Genomic DNA, 18,572 nt, shown 5'->3' with positions numbered 1-18,572 from the left:
TTTATGCTCTGAGTCATGATTTCAAGAATGACTGCTGCATCGAATTATCACATCACACCAAAAATTGGAGCGAGCAAACTGAAATTGGATTGTGCCTCCTGATGATGTGTTTCCCAGATCCAGGGGGAATGAAGACATTGGGCTGGGTTTCCTCAATAAACCAGCTGCTACCAGTTGCAAACAATAATCTGCCATGAGGCTTCAGACTTGCTGGCAGAGTTGGTTGCTATCAGGATGTGTGCAGGAAGGAAATGGGTAGAATATATAGAGTTGTGTGTCATCTTGCAATATCATCCATGTCTATACTTGGTTATATTAATCATGGTTCCTGACAGATGAGGGGTTAGTACCGTCTTTCAGAAGAAGTAGTTAAATAGGATTCACATACATTCAGGGTAAGGAGAACTAGTCTGAGTTCCTCATAATTATTTCTCACTGATCAATAATCTCTCCAACAGATCATAGCCACTGATGCTTTGATTCTACTGTTGTCTCCAATTTATTGGGTTTTGTCCTTGTGTGTTATTAGCCTTGCACCTCCCTGTTTTCTCCCTCCACACAACACCAGAGGAAGTGGTAGAGGTGGGTACAATTGCAAGTCACGTACTTGGATAGAAATGGTTTGGAGGGATATGGGCCAAATGTAGGCAAATGTGACTAGCTCGGACGGACATCTTAATTGTCATGGACAAGCTGGGCCAGAGGGCCTGTTTCTGTACTGTATAACTCTCTGAATCTATGACCATGAAAGCCCTGTTTTCGACTGATTGGTGTCTTATGAATTATTCCTTGTCTTTGCTCTACATTTAAGAGTGATCTTCATCCATCCAGATCCCATGCTCTGGAATTCTCCCTGGCCACTTTGGCTTTCCTTCCCCCTTATAATCCAAATGAAACTCAACCTTCTGACTAATCTTTTGATCAACCTTTCTAATATTTCCTTCCCAGCCTGTAATTGTTGATTAATGGCTGTGGTTAGAATGGTTTTTCACTTTGAGGAAACCATTAACTAGTTTACATGGGTTGGACAGAGGGAAACTGTTCCCTGTTACCAGTTGGTCGAAAGACCAGGGAACACAGCATAAAACTTTGGACCAAAGATTCAAGGGGGATCTGAGAAAAAACGTTGTTATTCTGAGAGCAGGTAGGGCAACATCATGGTGTAACCAGCGGAGCTACTACCTCACAGTAACAGGGTCCAATCCTGACCTCCAGTCTGTGTGGAGTTTGCACGTTCTCCATGTGACTGTCTGGGCTTCCTCTGGGTGCTCCTGTTTCCTCCCAGATCCCAAAGCTGTGCAGGTTGGTGGGTTAATTGGCCGCTGTAACTTGCCCCCAGTGTGTCGGTGAGTAGTGGAATCTAGGTGGAGTTGATGAGAATGTGGGAAGAATAACACGGGATTAGTGTAGGTTTACTGTAAGTGGGTGGTTGATGGTCGGCACGGACTCTGTGGGCTGAAGGGCCTGTTTCTATGCTGTACCTCGCTGTGACTCTGAGACCTGGAGCTTGCTGCCTGTGGGGATGCTAGGAACAGAATCAATTCATTTCAAAGGGAATCAGATAGGCACTTTAGAAAGAATAATTTGCAACATTATAGGCAATGGGACTGACAGACGTAATGGGCTAAATATTCTCCCCATGTGCCCAAACAAATATGTACTTCCATGCTTACTTGTTGCCTGACACTTGAAGACTACGTTTACCTGAAGAGAAATAATTCTCCAGATTAATCTTTCTTGATGAGATTTACATTCACAAAGGAGATTGGTAGTGATTGCAGAAGGTGATCTTAGATCTGGTTAAACATGGGCCATAGGATCCAAGAACAGCATTCCTCAGAAGCAGAGCCCCTCGTGCACCAGTATTTTCTAATTCCCACAGTCTGAGTGAAGGGCCCAGATGTTAGTCAATGATGAGATGTTTTGCACTGTGGGTCCATGCATTCTGAAGTAACAAGAAAGACCTGTGTTTATACAGCACCTTTCCTAACCTTAGGACTTCCCAGACATGTTTTGCATCTAATTTGCAACATGGTCCTTGTCATAATTTAAGGAACGGCAACTGCCAATTCACCCACAAACAACAAATCGGAACTAATCAAATATTCTGTTTTGGTGATGCATATTGAGAATAAATATTATCCAAGTCACAGCAACAATGCAACTTATATAACATCATTTATATATAGTACATACCATCTGCATTTACATAATTACTATAACTGCAGTGTGCACCATTTACAAAATGCACTGCAATGACTCACTTAAACTACCAGACATCTCCTAAATCCAGCCACTTCTACTATCAAGAAGGACAAAGGGTTTCAGGCACTTGGGATTATTACTGCCTTCAGGATGCACGCTGTCCTGACTTGCCGATATATTACTGTTTATTGCCATAAGGTCTAAATCCCTGAACTCCCAACCACATGGCAGTTCGGAAACATGGATCACCACCGTGCCTTCAGCACTGTGTAGTGGTAATTGGTATATTATTGTCACATGTACCGAGATACAGTGAAGAGCTTTGTTTGCAGGTCATTCAGATAGATCATTCCATAACTAATTACATCAAGGTAGTACAAAAGGTAAACAATAACAGAATGCAGAACGCTATGTGCCTGTGATGCTGCTGCGAGTAAGTTTTTCATGGCACCTCTGCATGCATGTACTTGTGCATATGACAGTAAACTTGACTTGATACAGTATTACAGTTATAAAGAAAGTGCAGTGCAGAGAGACAATAAGGTACAAGGGCCATGATGAGGTAGACGGAGAGATCAAGAGTTCACCTTTATCGTATAAGAGGTCCGTTCAAAAGTCTTCTAACATTGGGATAGAAGCTGTCCTTGAGACTGGTGGTACGCATTCTCAAGCTTCTGTACCTTCTGCCTGATGGAGAAGAGAGAATGACCGGGGTGGGAATTTTGTCAGGCATTCAGATGATGAGAAGGATGGTGAATCTTGGAATTCAGCATCAAGAGAGGTAAGGAGGGTCAGTCACTGAGTATGCTCAAGATGGGGAACAATAGATTTTTGGATACTGAAGGATGCGGGTTACTGCAGGAAAGAGGTGCTGAGGTACAAAATCAGATGATCTTATATTGAATGGCAGAGAAGGCATTAGGGCTAAAAGGCCTACTCCTGCTTCTATTTCCTGTGTTCTTAAGTGGGAAGAAGAACGATTTGCTAATGTCACTGCATCACTGTGTTCCCTGTATCTCTGTGACCTGATTAGTCTGGTGCTTGGTCACCTTATCTGCTGAAAATGCAACATTTGTGCAGAGGCAGCTAAATGGAGATTTCAGCCGTAGTGTGCCCTTGGTAAGTAACTGTATATAAGATACAACACTTGCCTCTCTGTAAAACGGTCTCCTCTGCCAAGTTGGGATGTAAATTGAGAATTTTCATTTAGTTATCTTTACTGGTCACATGTACATTGAAATACACAGTGAAATGCATCTTTAGTGTAGAGTGTTCTGGGGGGCAGCCCACAAGTGTCGCCACGCTTCCAGTGCCAACGTAGCATGCCCGCAACTTCCTAATATAGCTCCTGTCACAAAATGGCAGATCCAGTGAGCCCTTTCCAAAGGCTATAACACAGAGGAGTACAACGCCCATTAGATGTGGATTTCCAGAGCAGAGTGTTAATGCATTTCTGGTATTGCCCAGTTCAGCAATAGAGGTGCTTCCAACATATTTACCTCGGGAGAGCAGCCAACATAATCAAGGACCCCTCCCACCCCTCCCCCCTTCCTTTGAGCAGAAGATTCAAAAGTTTGAAGACACGCACCAGCAGGCTCAAGGACAGCTTCGATCCCGCTGTGATAAGACTCTTGAACAGATCTTTTGTATGATAAAGATGAACTCTTGATCTCTCAGTCCACTTCATCATGGTCCTTGCATCTGAACTGTCTGCCTGCACTGCACTTTCTCTGTAACTGCAACACTATATTCTGCATTCTGCATTTGTACTTCCTCAGTGTAGTTATGTTTGGAATGATCTGTTTGGATAGCATGCAAAACAAAGTTTATCTGCTGTATCTTGGCACATGTGACAATAATAAACCGATTCTCAATTATTTATCTTTGCACCAGAGAGATGAGAACTTCTAGACAAGGATGCAAATTGTTTTGGAATTTGCTCATTTAATGTGAAGGAAGTTCATGAGAGCTGCTCAAACAACACTCAAGAAGCTCAACAAAAAGCCTGTTTGATTGGTCTCCTTTCCACTCCCCTAAATCTTATTCCCTCTCTAGCATGAGTATATAGTGGTTGCAATATGTACTGTCTCAACCTAGTTTCCCATCACAAGTCCAACTAGACCCAGCCACACGTGTTAGACTTGTATCAGGTTTGAACATAGAAGAACATAGTACAGTACAGAACAGGAACAGGCCCTTCGGCCCACAATGTCTGTGCCAAGAGGATGCTAAATTAAATTAATCCCTTCTGCCAGCACGTGATCCACATCCTGCCATTCCCTGCATATCTATGTGTCTATCTAAAAGCCTCTTGAACACCTCTATCATATCTGCCTCCACCACTAACCCGAGCAACACATTCCAGGCACCCTCCACCCTCTGTGTAAAAAACTTCCTGCACATCCCCTTTAAACTTTCACCTCCCTCTCACCTGAAAGCCATGCCCTCTAGTATTTGACAGTTCTACCCTGGGATACAGATTCTGGCTCTCTGTTTGGATTGAGGTCATACCAAATACACTGTAGATGATGACCTTTGCTGCCATCACAGTGTCCCCCAACCTCTACAAATGAGCAAAGGTCAACAGGTGAACGGAAACACCATCACCTGACTGTTATCCTTCAAGTTAGAGATCACCCTGACTTGGAAATACATCACCATTTCTGGGTCTAAATCCTGGGACGTCTTTGAACACCAACACTGTGGGAACACCTTCACCAGAAGGACTGTTGTGATTCAGTAATTGGCTCAACACCACCCACCCAAGGCTAATTAGGGATGGGCAATCATTGCTGGCAAGGCCACATCCTGTGAAGGAATGAAAGCCCCATCCTGAAAGGAATGAAAATGTCCTTAAGAAAGAGAATTTCAAAATGGCGTTTGTAGCAGGCATTAATCCAAGATTTAAGTGAATTCACCAGAAGTTAGAAAAAAATCATTTGTAGTAACTAAAATATTCTTTATTGATTTTTTTTGGATTTGCTGCCTATGCTGGGAAGCTAATTGTGATACTTGCCAATTCCTTGCTCAATCACACATTTATCTGGATTGTAAATGTAATTTTGTCATTTATCTGGATATTTGGTGAGTTTGATATTCAGTCTGCTCCGAGAGTAATTTATTCAAGCATATGTTTTACTCTGGGTCCCTAATGTTGTGCTTCCTCAGAAGCGGAAACATCTTTACATGAACCCAGTCAAACCTGTCTCTACCAAAGAGGCTTCAGGTAACCCCTCAGTCTTCCCTCTTCCGAAAGACTTACATGTAGCTCAATTCACACCATCTCAAATTTACAGCTCTGAAGAGCAGTTGTAATGCAGGAAAAACAGAAGCCTGTTTGTACACAGTAAGCTCCCACATACACCAATGGGATAGTAGAGATTATCTTTGTTTTTTTGTTTGTGGGATAAATATTAGCCAGGACGCTAGGGATAATTACTCCTTCAATGTCAAGAAATTCTGTGGGATTTTTACTTCTACCTGTGACTGAGTCTTGATTTAAATTTCCTTTGAGAGTTGGCATCTCTAACGATGGAGCATCCTCTCAGTGACAAACGAGATTCTGGTCCTCAGCTTTCTGGAGTGGGACTTGAACCCGCGAGTTTCTGCTTCAGAGGCAAAAGCGTTGGTTTTGGCACTGCAGAAATGGCCCTGCCTGTTCAATTTTTCTCCATCATTGCAAATTCTCAGCTTATATTCACAGCTCAGCACATCACAACAAACAGTGCCCTCTCCATGGACTCTGTCTACACTCCTCGCTGCCTCAGCAAAGCAGCCAGCATAATCAAAGACCCCTCTCACCCCAGACATTCTCTCTTCTCCCTCCTCCCATCGCTGTTATAAGATTATTGAACAGACCTCTTGTACGATAAGATGGACTCTTGACCTCACAACCTACCTCATTCTGGCCCTTGCACTTTATGTGTCTGCCTGCACTGCACTTTCTCTGTAACTGTAGCCCCATATTCTGCATTCTGTTATTGCTTTTCCCCATATACTACCTTTATGTACTGATGTTGTGAAATGATCTGTATGGATGGCATGCAAAACAAAGTTTTTCACTGTACCTCAGTACATGTGACAATAATAAACCAATTACCAATGAAAAATCCTCAGCCAGTCCAGTCTATATGTGACTCCAGACTCACCAGTGTGTTTGAATCTCAACTGCTTCCAAGACTCAGTAGCAATTAGGGTCGGACATAAGCGACATAACTAATCAAAATAAATAAGGATCTTCAATGCTCTACTCCAGTGATATCGCTTGTGTTTAACCTAACTGCTAGGTATCTCCCTTCACCACTTGAAATGACAGGGGAGGAAACCCAGACTGCAGACAGAGAGAAAGGGGTTGCAGATGTGATACACATCAAGATCTAACAGACTGAGAGGGAAGTGAATCAGGGACCCAAGAAACACGACTGATTCAGAATAACAAAAGATGCAAAGTGGCGTTAAAAGGAAAGAGGAGATATAATTATCCCATTAACCATCCTCGACCACCCAAGAAAATGACAGGCACCACAGATAATTTTTCTCTGTGAATCCTGGTCATTAACTTGTCATTTACAACAAAGTGTAAGAGGCTCCAGGGTCTAGTGGCTTTTGAGAATGAAGGCAATTTATGTTTTGCTTTGCAATATTGCTGCACTGGTGATAATATACAGTTAAAGTTTAATTTGCCTTTGTTATTGACTTGACTGCTCCACCCATGTAAGTAATGCTTTGATGCAGTGAATCAATGCGACTGTCGCAGTTCTGTAACTTCAGTTCAAAGTGGAAGGCCAACTATTGATAGTTTTATCGAAAGAACCAATGCAAAATAGCCTTGAAGCCATAATGATTGATGTAATGGGCAAGAACTATTGTCACATTTATGGGCCAAATGTCTGAGGGAAGCAGGAATTCTTCCCCTGAAAGAAGAGGTGGTTTTGGGGAAGTTTGCTAAAGGTTTTCAGAATCAAACGAGGAGAAAGAGTTGTTCAACGGTGGACATAGATTTAAAGTGAATCATCAAACAACCAGAAAGGCATCACACAAAGTTTTCTTTGAGACGTTGTGATTGGGAACGCACTTTGGAAGAGGCAGATTCAATAGAAATCTTTGGATGGAAATTGGCTGAATATTTCAATGCCTGGTAGCAGGGAGAGAACAGAATCCAGGCATGATGGGCTTCATCTACACTGGATGAATCTGCAGTTCTACAAATCAATACTCCGCTGTGTGTTGCTAGTAATGCCATTGTTCTAGAGCTCACTGCAGAGGCTGGATTGGGGGTGGGAGGTAGTTGGGGGCAGGAATAATGCTATTGCTTCAAGGTTTAGTGGGATGTTAATTATTTCAAGTTCATGGCCAGCTAGTTGAAGGCCGGTGAGTTTAAAGGGAGCGTGGGAGAGACAGGGCCCCAGCGAGTTTAAAGGGACCGTAGTAAATGCAACCCCAGTGAGATTAAAGGAAGCACAGGGAACAGGTCTCCAGTGAGTTTAGAGGGAACACAGGAATCAGGGCTAGGTGGGCCAGCTACTGAACAATTGGGGTTTCTGAACAATCGGAGTACGGATTAGATAAGGTAAGATATTTATTAATTAGTCACATGTACATGGAAACACACAGTGAAATGCGTCTTTTTGCGTTACTGAGAACGTGCTGGGGGCAGCCCGCAAGTGTCGCCACTCTTCCGGCGCCAACATAGCATGCCCACAGCTCCTAACCCGTACGTCTTTGGAATGTGGGAGGAAACCAGAGCACCCGGAGGAAACCCACGCAGACACGGGGAGAATGTACAAACTCCTTACAGACAGCAGCCGAAATTGAACCTGGGTCACTGGCGCTATAATAGCGTTACGCTAACTGCTACGCTACCGTGATTATTGGAGTTTTACTAACATTATGAGTGACCAGGAGCTCCCTGGATTGTCATGAAAACCAATCTGGTGGCCTTTACAGAAGGAAATCTACCTTCACCCTGCCGAGCCTGTATGTGACTCCAGACCCAACACAATGTCATTGAATATTAACTTTTCTTTGGCACTAGGAATGTGCAAGGGGAACACCACCACAAGCAGGTTCTCCTCGATGCCACGCACCATCCTGACTGGGAAAAATATCACTATCCCAACACCATCGCTGGGTTGACGTCCTGGAACTCCCTACCCAACAGACCTTCACCAGAACAACTGTAAGTGTTCAAGGAGATACTGAGCCACCATCTTCTCAAGGGTAAATGGGTTGGACAATAAGTGCTGGCGACATCCCCTTAATAAATAAAGAGGCTTTGGTTCTTCCCAACTCCTGACTAACCTAGGAAAACAGGACCAAAAAAAACATTCTCCAAATAGAATAAAAGATGCTTTACCTTCTAATATCCACACTCCTCGGCAGTGAGTAAGTACAGCTGTGATGTGAATGTCCCCTCTGGCAACATTTGCCAGACTTAATCTCAGGGCTAAGTCATGGATGCTCTACTACAAAATGTCAGATTGTCTGAAACCTCACTGCTGCTGTCTTGATGCCAGATCTCTTGAAAAACAATTTGCTGGACTCCTGATCATCTCGGCTGCCAGATCAGCAGTCCTGTGACCTCCAGACAAGCTTAATGCCATTAAGAGCCCTTCCAAACTCTCAGCAGTGCAAATAACGGATCTCAGGGATTTCTTTGCTGTACTTGCTAAGTCATTCTGCTTTTGTTATGAGAGGTTATAGGAGGGTGGAGGGGCAGGGTGTCAGATTTTAAACTTTCGGTAGTGTGTCAAGTTGCCGCAGATTCATCATCTATGCAATGCCATAAAATGGCAACACCATCTCGGGCAGAGCAGATGCATCATGGCCTGGTACGGCAACTGCTCTGCCCGAGACCGCAAGAAACTGAAGAGAATTGTGGACACAGCTCAGCACATCACGGACACCAGCCTCCCCTCCATGGACTCCTGTCTACACTTCTTATTGCCTCGGTAAAGCAGCCAGCATAATCAAAGACCCCACCCACCCCGGACATTCTCTCTTCTCCCCCCTCCCATCGGGCAGAAGATTCAAAAGCCTGAAAGCACGTAGCACCAGGCTCAAGGACAGCTTCTAAGACTATAAGACTATTGAACAGTCCCCTAGTTCAATAAGATGGACTACACAATCTCCCTCGTAATGGCCTTGCACCTTATTGTCTGCCTGCACTGCACTTTCTCTGTAACTGCAACACTATATTATGCATTCTGTTATTGCTTTTCCCTTGTATTGCCTTGATGTACTGATATGATGGAATGATCTGTATGGATGGCATGCAAGACAAAGATTTTCACTGTACCTCGGTACATGTGACAATAATAGACCAATTACCAATTAAACTTACGAAGTTACCAGTCACATCCTTGGCCGCAGTTTTTGACCGTTAGGTAAACTCTTGTGTAAACACTAATTGGTGTGATCTTACATGTGACTCAATTCCATGTCAATATGCTTGGCCTACTTTACGCCCCACTGTGGTCCACTCAAATCTATCAAGGCCAAAGCACATAGGAAACAGAAATAGTGGGTTATTTATCCCCTCAAGTCTGCTCCCCCATTCAAGAAGATCAAAGCTCATATTTCACCTCAGTGCCACTTTCCTGCACAAACCCAAATCCCTTCATTCTCCTGATTTCCAAAAATCTATCAATCTCTGAAACAAACTGCCATGTTTCAAGAAAGTAACTCGCTCGTGTCCTCCCAGAACAACCAGTGGCAATCACATCAGATGAATGAATGAATGAATGAATGAATGAATGAATGAATGAATAAGAAAGAAAAATTGGATGATTTTCCAAAGCACTCGTGGGAAATGGCAAATATTGGTATTGGTTTCGAGTCCTAGGATCATACAAAAAGGACCTTCAGCCCAACTGGTCCATGCCAACCAAGAAGCCCATCCAAACTAGTCCCATTTGCCCGCATTTGGCCCATATCCCTCTAAACCTTTCCTATCCATGTACCAGTCCAACTGTCTTTTAAATGTTGTTATTGTACCTGCCTCAACCACTTCCTCTGGCAGCTCGTTCCAGAAAAGGAGCACCCTCTGCGTAAAAAAATTGCCCCTCAGATTCCCACTAAATCTTTCCTCTCTCACCTGAAACCAATGCCCTCTAGTTCTTGATTCTCCAATGGGTTACCTTATAGAGGTTTATAAAATCACAAGGGGCATAGATAAGATGAATAGTAACAGTCTTTTTCCCCAAGGTGGGGGGGGGGGGGGGGTCTAAAACTAGAGGGCATAGATTTAACTTGAGAAAGGGGGAAGATTTAAAGGTAACCCAAAGGGCAACTTTTCACAGAGGGTGGTGGGTATGTGGAACGAGCTGCCCAAGGAAGTAGTAGAGGCAGGTACAATAACAACTTTTTAAAGACATTTGGACAGGTATCTGGATAGGAAGGGTTTCAAGGTATATGGGCCAAATGCAGGCAAATGGGAATAGCTTAGATGGGCATCTTGGTCAGCATGGAGCATTTGGGCCAAAGGGCCTGTTTCCGTGCTGTTTGACTTTGCTATCTGTCAGCCCCAACACAAGGGGGTCTGTGTCAATTAAGTGAGAAAGTTACATTGAAACCTCTTGTTCCAACCCCTAGGCAAGCAATTATCTGATACAACAATTCAGTTCACAGAGAGACAGGGCCAATAAAACCAGAGTTTGGCTTCAGCTGCTACAGAAATTGGAACAAGGCCTCCATGTATTGCTTATTTTAAGATTAGAAAGTGGCTTCTCTTTGGACGTTAAATAAATTAGCGAGGTTCCTCCTTAAAGTCTTGGGAACGCACTGGCTGATGGTTAATAACAATTCCTGTGTGAATACTGCTCCAGACAGTACTTGTCAGCTGCTCTGAAGGGCAGACTGGCCTTGTGTGATAATATGTAAGTAAAGTCAATAATCAATATTGATCCCTCGCTCACACAGACTCCCATAGTCGGAGCACAGCTAGCACAAAGAACGCAGGGACTATCTTCAACTGTGCGCTGTTGAAGTTAAATGGGTTTCCAGTACATTAATAATGGCCATTCTAATGCATCAAGGTGGGTCACCCTAGATGGTCACTCGTGCATTCTTCACATGCCTCAGTGGACTAGAATTCTGTGATTCTGTGAATTAGATTCAGTGAAATGGGACTTGAACATGGACGTGTCTATCTCTGAGTATCACCCTCCGGGACAAAATGTCGCAGGTTCAAATCTCATTCTGGAAGCAAACATAGATTCATGTTTCAATGCTGCAATGTCACTGCAGCCTTCTCATGGACGAGCCATTAAGCCGTCAAGCTTTTCAGCCTGTTCAGGGGGAAGTCATGGTTTTATTCAGAGAAAAGTATTCCCATAGTGGTGGGGACTGGAATGACTGACGAGAGTGTGCAGTGGCCTGGGTTCAACCCTGGCCTTGGGTGCAGTCTGTGTGGAGTCTGCATGTGCTCCCTGCGACCGAGTGTTTTTCCCAGCTGTGCCACTTTCTCAAAGACGTGTGGTTTGGTTTACCGGTTACTGTAAATTACCCCGAGTGTAGGTGGGTGGAAGGAGAAACGTGGGTGGGGGGTGGGGGGGTGGCGGTGTGCGGAAGTTAATGGGATCTGAGAGAGGATGGGTTACAGGGAACTAAGTGAGGGAAGAGGATTCATGGGATTGCCAACATAAACTCAATGGGACAAATGGCTTCCATCTATGTCACTGAGAAATAAAATGTGAATTTAGAAGCAGGAGAGGGAGCACAGGATTAAAACGTAAAGGAGGTGGGAAAGGCTGTAGCTTATGTTTTAAGGGAGCCAACTTTCATGGGAGAAGATATTGGTTAGTAAGCGCAGAAGGAAGATTCCTACAGAGAGTGGGGAAGCTAGACTTGCGATTCTACAATGCATTGCCAGCTCTGAAGTGCATGAAAGTCAATGAAGGATTTTGGAAATGTGGCCATTGTTCTTTCACCTTCATTGCCCTCTCTGTAAACTTGTGGTCACCCTCAGCTGCCTGTTTCCAAGGACACACCATCACTTTACTCTACTGTTTTTGCTTTTACCTGTACTACCTCAGTGCACTCTGTACTAAGTCAATGTACCTGCACTGTGTAATGAATTGACCTGTACAATCGGTATGCAAGACAAGTTTTTCAGTGTACCTCGGTACAAGTGACAATAATAGACGAATACCAATACCATTCTCCATCTGACCTACATTGGCTCCCAGTTAAGCAACACCTTCTCATCCTCGTTATCATATACCTACCTCCGTCTCCGTAATCACCTCCAACGCTGCAGCCCTTTGAGATCTTTGCCTGCCTTTTGCCAGTCCCCGAACTTAACTGAGTCGCCATCAGCAGCCACAGCTTCCTCACCCAAGTCCAAAGCTCTGGAATCCCCTCTCTAATTTGCTACCTCTCTTTCCACCTTCAAGACCCCGAAACCTAACTCTCCGACCAAGCTCTTAGACTCCTGCCTTAATAACTCCCCAAGTTACAAAGAACAGAACGTGTGGAAAGATTCAGCAGTTCGGGCAGCGTCTGTGGAAGGATAAACAGCTAACATTTCAGTCCGAGATGATTCATTAGAAGTGGGAATACCTCTAATACAGTGAGTCCAAGTGGCTTCATGGAATTGGAATTGGTTTATTATTGCCACTTGTACCAAAGTACAATGGAAAACTTGTCTTGCATACTGATCGTACAGATCAATTCATTACACACGCATCGGGGTAGTACAAGGTAAAACAATACAGAAGGCAAAGTGTCACAGCTACAGAGAAAGTGCAGTGCAGGTAGACAATAAGGTGCAATGTTCTCTTTATTCTTTACATCTCTCCGCTTCCCCCCCACCTCCTCTCTGACTGAAAACCAACACGCACCCCTCTCTTAGAGAAACAAAGGACTGCAGATGCTGGAATCTAGATGAAAAATACGATGATGCTGGAGCAATTCAGCAGGCCAGGCAGCATCCGTGGAGAAAAGCAGGCGGTCAACGTTTCGGGCCAGGACCATTCCTCAGAGCTGGGTCTTTTACCAAATTTCCTTCTGTTTGTGACCTCTTTTTTTTCATATTATTCCATCAAAATGCTTTTTAATTTTGGTTTCCTCTGTTAAGTCCCCCTTTAACTTTCTCAGCTCTAAGGAGAATAATCCATTTCCCCCAGTCTTCTCACAGTAGATCATTACCACCTTCCTTACTTATCACATTGCAGTCCTGGTAGCCTTTGTGTCCTGGCTTATCACCCTCTGATCTGTCTCCACCTTCTTCCCTTTCCTAGCCTCTTTTATTCTACCTTTCTTTCCTTTCTCTCCTTACCTTTGACCCATCCCCTGGTGGATCTGTTCTCCCTTCCTCCCCCGCACCTGCCTAGCACCATCTCTTACCTGCATCTACCTATCACCACCTTGTGCCCACCCCACCTCCCCTCTTTTGTCCACCTATCACTGCTCTGCTTTTTCTTCCTATATATTGGGCTTCCCTTTTTCCTATCTTCAGTCCTGAAGAAGGGTCCTGACCCAAAACGTTGACCGACTGCTTTTCTCCATGGATGCTGCCTGGCCTGCTGAGTTCCTCCAGCTTCATCGTGTTTTTCATCGCATTTCTCTCTTTCCCAGTTTGGACCTGAAACATTAACTCTGTTTCTCCTTCCACAGATGCTGCCTGACCTGCTGAGTGTTTTCAGCATCTTCAGCTTTTGTTTCAGATTTCCAACAACCGCAGATTTTTGGCCTCCATAAATTGTTCCCCATCAGGTTTCCATTTGATAACACTTCTTGGACCATTTCTGTTACCTTAAAGAGAAACAAAGGACTGCAGAAGCTGGAATCTAGATGAAAAACATGATGATGTTGGAGGAAATCAGCAGGCCAGGCAGCATCTGTGGAGAAAAGCAGGCGGCCAACATTTCAGGTCAGGACCCTTCTTCAGGACACAGAGGAACTTCTGTGACCTGAACCTGAACCTATGACCTGGACCCTTCTTCAGGACCTGACTTCAGGTCCTGAAGAAGGGTCCTGACCCGAAACGTTGACCGCCTGCTTTTCTCCATGGATGCTGCCTGATCTGTTGAGTTCCTCCAGCATCATCGTGTTTTTCATCTGTTGCCTTAAAGGTTGTGTCTCCACATAGATTGAGGTTGTTGTTACAATGTACAAACTACTGTAGGAACTCAGCGGGTCAGACAGCATCTATGGAGGCAAAGGAATAGTCGACGTTACGGGTTGAGACCCTGCAACGGTCCCTAGTGTCTCTGTTGTTGCAGTGTCATGAAAGGCGATAACTAGTCTGTCTGCACAGCAGACCACCACCAACACTAATGTGATGATTACTGAAGAGTCCATTGTAATGATGTTGGTTGAGGGTTAAATATCGGCCTGGTTGTCATTAGTACTTTATAACAGGATTAATGGCAGGCTGAAAAATGGGCCAGGGTGGAAAATAAGCTCCAGCAGGGATGCAAAGGACCTGGAATTTTCCTGCACATGTTTCGGCAGTGGAGTGGGTGTGGTGACAAGGAGTGATGGAAAAGATTGGAACACTAGGGCTGCTTATAGAGGGAGTGCAACCAGGTGCAAACTGACCATAAAACCATCAGGGACACAGTCAATAAGGTAAAAGTCTCAAGGTTAAAATAACGATTTGACTCGCTATATTTTCAAATTTTACTGCAATGTAACAGGAAGCCCTTCAGCCCATTGATTCTATGCTGCCTCCCAGAGCAATCCCACCAATCTCACTCCCAGATTTAGGAGAATGCTGCCAGGATTTGAGGGACGGAGTTTTAGGGAGAAGTTGGGCAGGCTGGGATTTCATTCCTTGGAGTGTGGGAGACTGAGGGGTGACCTTATAGAGGTGTATAAAATCATAAGGGGTACAGATAGGGTGAATGCACACAGTCTTTCTCCCAGGGAAAAGGAACCAAAAATTAGGGGGCATAGGCTTAAGGTGAGAGGGGAAAGATTTAAAAAGGACCTGAGGGGCAACTTCTTCACACAGAGGGTGCTGGTTATATGGAACGAGCTGCCAGAGAAAGTAGTTGAGGCAGGTACAATAACAACATTTAAAAGACACCTGCACAGGTACATGGATAGGAAAGGTTCAGATTTGGGTCGAAGGGCCTGTTTCTGTGCTGTATTATTCTATGACCCCCACTATTTCCCTATAATCTATACCCTCTCACATAAACTTCCCCTCCCAATCCTCCGACATTTGGGGTATTTTACAGTAGCTAATTAATTTACCAACAAGGACCCATTAAGTGAAAGAAAGAAAGAACTTGGGGCCTTTCACACCATTCTTAATTGGGTTTTAAGTCAATTAACTAATGAGGTCACTTTTCCAATTGGGAAGGGTAGCAGGCAATTTCGGACGCAGCAGATGGCCATAACAGTAGTGTGATAAAGAGCCAATGATTGGTTGGTTAGATGACCTGGATCATCTTCAACAGGGTGTCACGGGATCTTTTACCCAATGGAAGAGTTGCACAATCCTGCCTTCCCACTTCACCTAAAAGGTGGACCTCCTGAGAACCAATGAGTAAGGCCTGAACTCAAGGACCTTCTGACTCAGAAGCAAGTTTACCATGAAGTTGACAAGTGGGAGACCATCCAGAAGCTTGATAACAAAATAAAATTAAGGCGAGTAAGGGAAATTAAGAAAAGAGGATTAAGAGAAAGAGGGAAGAGGATGGAAAATAATGAAACATCAACAGAAATAGCAAATTAATTTTAAGATGTACAGGCAGTCCCCGAGTTATGTACACCTGACTTAGGGACACACTGACATACCAACGAGCTCCCATCATGTCATTAGGTTCAAAAATACACACATTCGTTCCTACAAATGGTAGAACTAGTTTCCCCTCTCTCTCCACTTTCAGTAGTTGTTCTTTCTTATCAGCCTTATGTGTGTTTGATGCCATTCATTACAACACTGTGAAGCTATGGTTACCATAGTGAGTGATTTTTGTGTATTTTCCAACTTATGGACAAAATCGACCCAAGGATCTGTAAAAATTGAACCTTTTTCATTACCCAGGGACTTTTTGTATCAGTAACCATCCTTAAAAGTAAGATGGAAAGCCAGAGATAAGAGAATTATTGAATTGATCCAATAATGAACATAAGGGCCAAGTATTTAATACTTCAATCATTCTCAATAGGACAGATAAAAAAGTAATTGCTGAAATGGTTGGGATCAATACTGGAAGAGAGAAATATCATAAGGACATGGAAAAACAAGCATTCACATCCTTGAATCTGCTCCAACATGTAATAAGATCATTACTGATGTATCTTAGAACCCTGGGGGTGGGATTTATGATAGATGACAGAAACATTTTAGATCAATGAGTTATCTCGGGGATTGACAGATTGTGGCTCAAAGGAAATTGTTGTAAGGTCCAGTAGAAGATGAGAGAGTAAAGTGCCTTAGATCTTACCACACAAGCTCAAAAAATGATGGGTCCATCTGCGATATTTATACAATCTCAGTTAGGATACTGTACATAGTGATTATTTTTCACATTCCATTGGGACACCTTCATGAAATCTCGGAGGAACTCAGCAAGTCAGGCAGCATCTATGGAAGGAAACGGAGAGTTGACTGTCCACTTCCCTCCAATAGACGCTGCCTGACCTGCTGAGTTCCTGCAGCGTTTTGTGCATTGCTCAAGATTCCAGCATCTGCTGTCTCTTGTGTCTCTCTTCTCTATGAAATTGTCACTTAACCTCCTCTGTTCTAATTCCAGTCTCTCTGATCTCCCCACACAGCTGAATTCCCTCCTGATGACACTCTGCAAATCACCTTTGCACCCTTTCCTTGGCATCCTTCCCTACATGTTGGGCACCATGACCCCAAGGAGGTCTAACCAGGGTTGTATCAAGGCTCAACAAATCTTTCTTGCTTTTGTACTCTGTGCCACCAAGAACTCCGTTGACACCATTTTAACCCATGGTGTCAACATACCCTGCTACATTCTGAATATTATTCCCAGCTTATCATTTGTGCTGCTTGGTATACATTGACAACTTTGTTAGTACCCGAGTTTTCCTGAACTATCCCTTTTAGTACTGTAGGAAGCAGTTCTGCCTTGGACTGGATTGATTTTCCTTTAACAATGGCATGAGTAGACTGAACCATGGACTGATTGGAGCCTGTGCTGAGAAGTGAAAGGAAAGCATCTTTCCAGTGACCCCCACCCATTCTCTAACATCCTCTGAGATTAGAAGAATTGAGAAGAATGCAATTCCCTTTAATGTAATTTCCCACTTATCCTGAGGGAAATTTCTACTTACAATAGGAAAAATCAAGGAAAGGATTTACCCATGACTCTTAGAGATAACCTGGCTTTGAAGGGTCCCTCTAGGCCTGAAGAAGTGTTGCCAAAGTATTGCTACTTTCCAGTCTCTAAACTTCCTCCTCTCCCCTCCTCACACCTGGCTCTGTCTGCCCATTTTTTCCTCCTTATCTGTTTCCACCTATCACCCACCAGCCTCTGTCTCAAAACTCCCTTCCTCCCCAAACTGGCTCCATTTGCCCATCACCTCCTCACCTCACCTGGTTCCACCTATCACCTACCAGCATCTGCCTCACCCCCTCCCTCTCACTTCCCTCGACACTCTCAGCCCTGATGCAAGGTCTCAACCTGAAACATCGACGATTCCTTCCCCCCCCAGATGCTGCTCAACCCACTGAGTTCCTCCAGCAGTTGTTTTTTTTTTGCTCCAGATTCCAGCGTCTGCAATCTCTTGTGACTCTTTGTTGCCAGATCATTCTGCTTCAGGGAGTATGTTCAACAAAATCTATTTGGTTTCTATCATCGCAATGACACCACAGGAAAATCAAACTTCATTGGGATTCCCCTCTTTACTCTACACCTTTAGAAATATATATGCAAATCTCGTTATTCTTATAGAATAGAATCATAAAATGGATATGCTACAGAACTGAAAACACCTTCCAAACCCACCAAGAAAGCCAAGGGAAGCAGGTGCAGGGGAACACCACTAGAACATGGAACAGTACAGCAGAGGAACAGGCCGTTTGGCACACCATGTCTGTGCAGGCACGGTAGTGTAGCGGTTAGCGTAACTCCTTACAGCGCCAGCAACCCGGGTTCAATTCCTGCCACTGTCTGTAAGGACTTTGTACGTTCTCCCCGTGTCTGCGTGGGTTTCCTCTGGGTGCTCCAGTTTCCTCCCACATTCCAAAAATGTACGGGTTAGGAAGTTGTGGGCATGTTATGTTGGCACCAGAAGCGTGGCGACACTTGCGGGCTGCCCCCAGAACACTCTATGCAAAAGATGCATTTCACTGTGTGTTTCGATGTACATGTGACTTATAAAGATATTTTAAATTAAATTAAACTAAATGTATCTCATGATGCCTATCCCTCCATCCCTTG

At 44.0% G+C, this 18,572-nt stretch overlaps 1 protein-coding gene across 14 annotated transcripts in view; it reads right to left on the bottom strand.

Moving 5' to 3' along the window:
- mbnl1 (muscleblind-like splicing regulator 1) overlaps positions 1–18,572 on the bottom strand; it is a 414,821-nt gene that overhangs the window by 221,718 nt on the left and 174,531 nt on the right. Inside the window, exon 1 of one of the 14 annotated variants that reach the window (XM_052018923.1) lies at positions 16,608–16,698. The exons of the other annotated variants lie outside the window; for them this stretch is intronic. The gene's annotated coding sequence lies outside the window, so the exon portion shown is untranslated. Of the gene's footprint in view, positions 1–16,607; positions 16,699–18,572 lie in introns of those variants that run through there. 14 annotated transcript variants of the gene reach the window in all.

Source organism: Pristis pectinata, chromosome 6 (assembly GCF_009764475.1).
Source record: "Pristis pectinata isolate sPriPec2 chromosome 6, sPriPec2.1.pri, whole genome shotgun sequence".
NCBI lineage: Eukaryota > Metazoa > Chordata > Chondrichthyes > Rhinopristiformes > Pristidae > Pristis > Pristis pectinata.
Note: the sequence above shows the minus strand (reverse complement) of the source record. Positions and strands in the feature narration are given on the sequence as shown.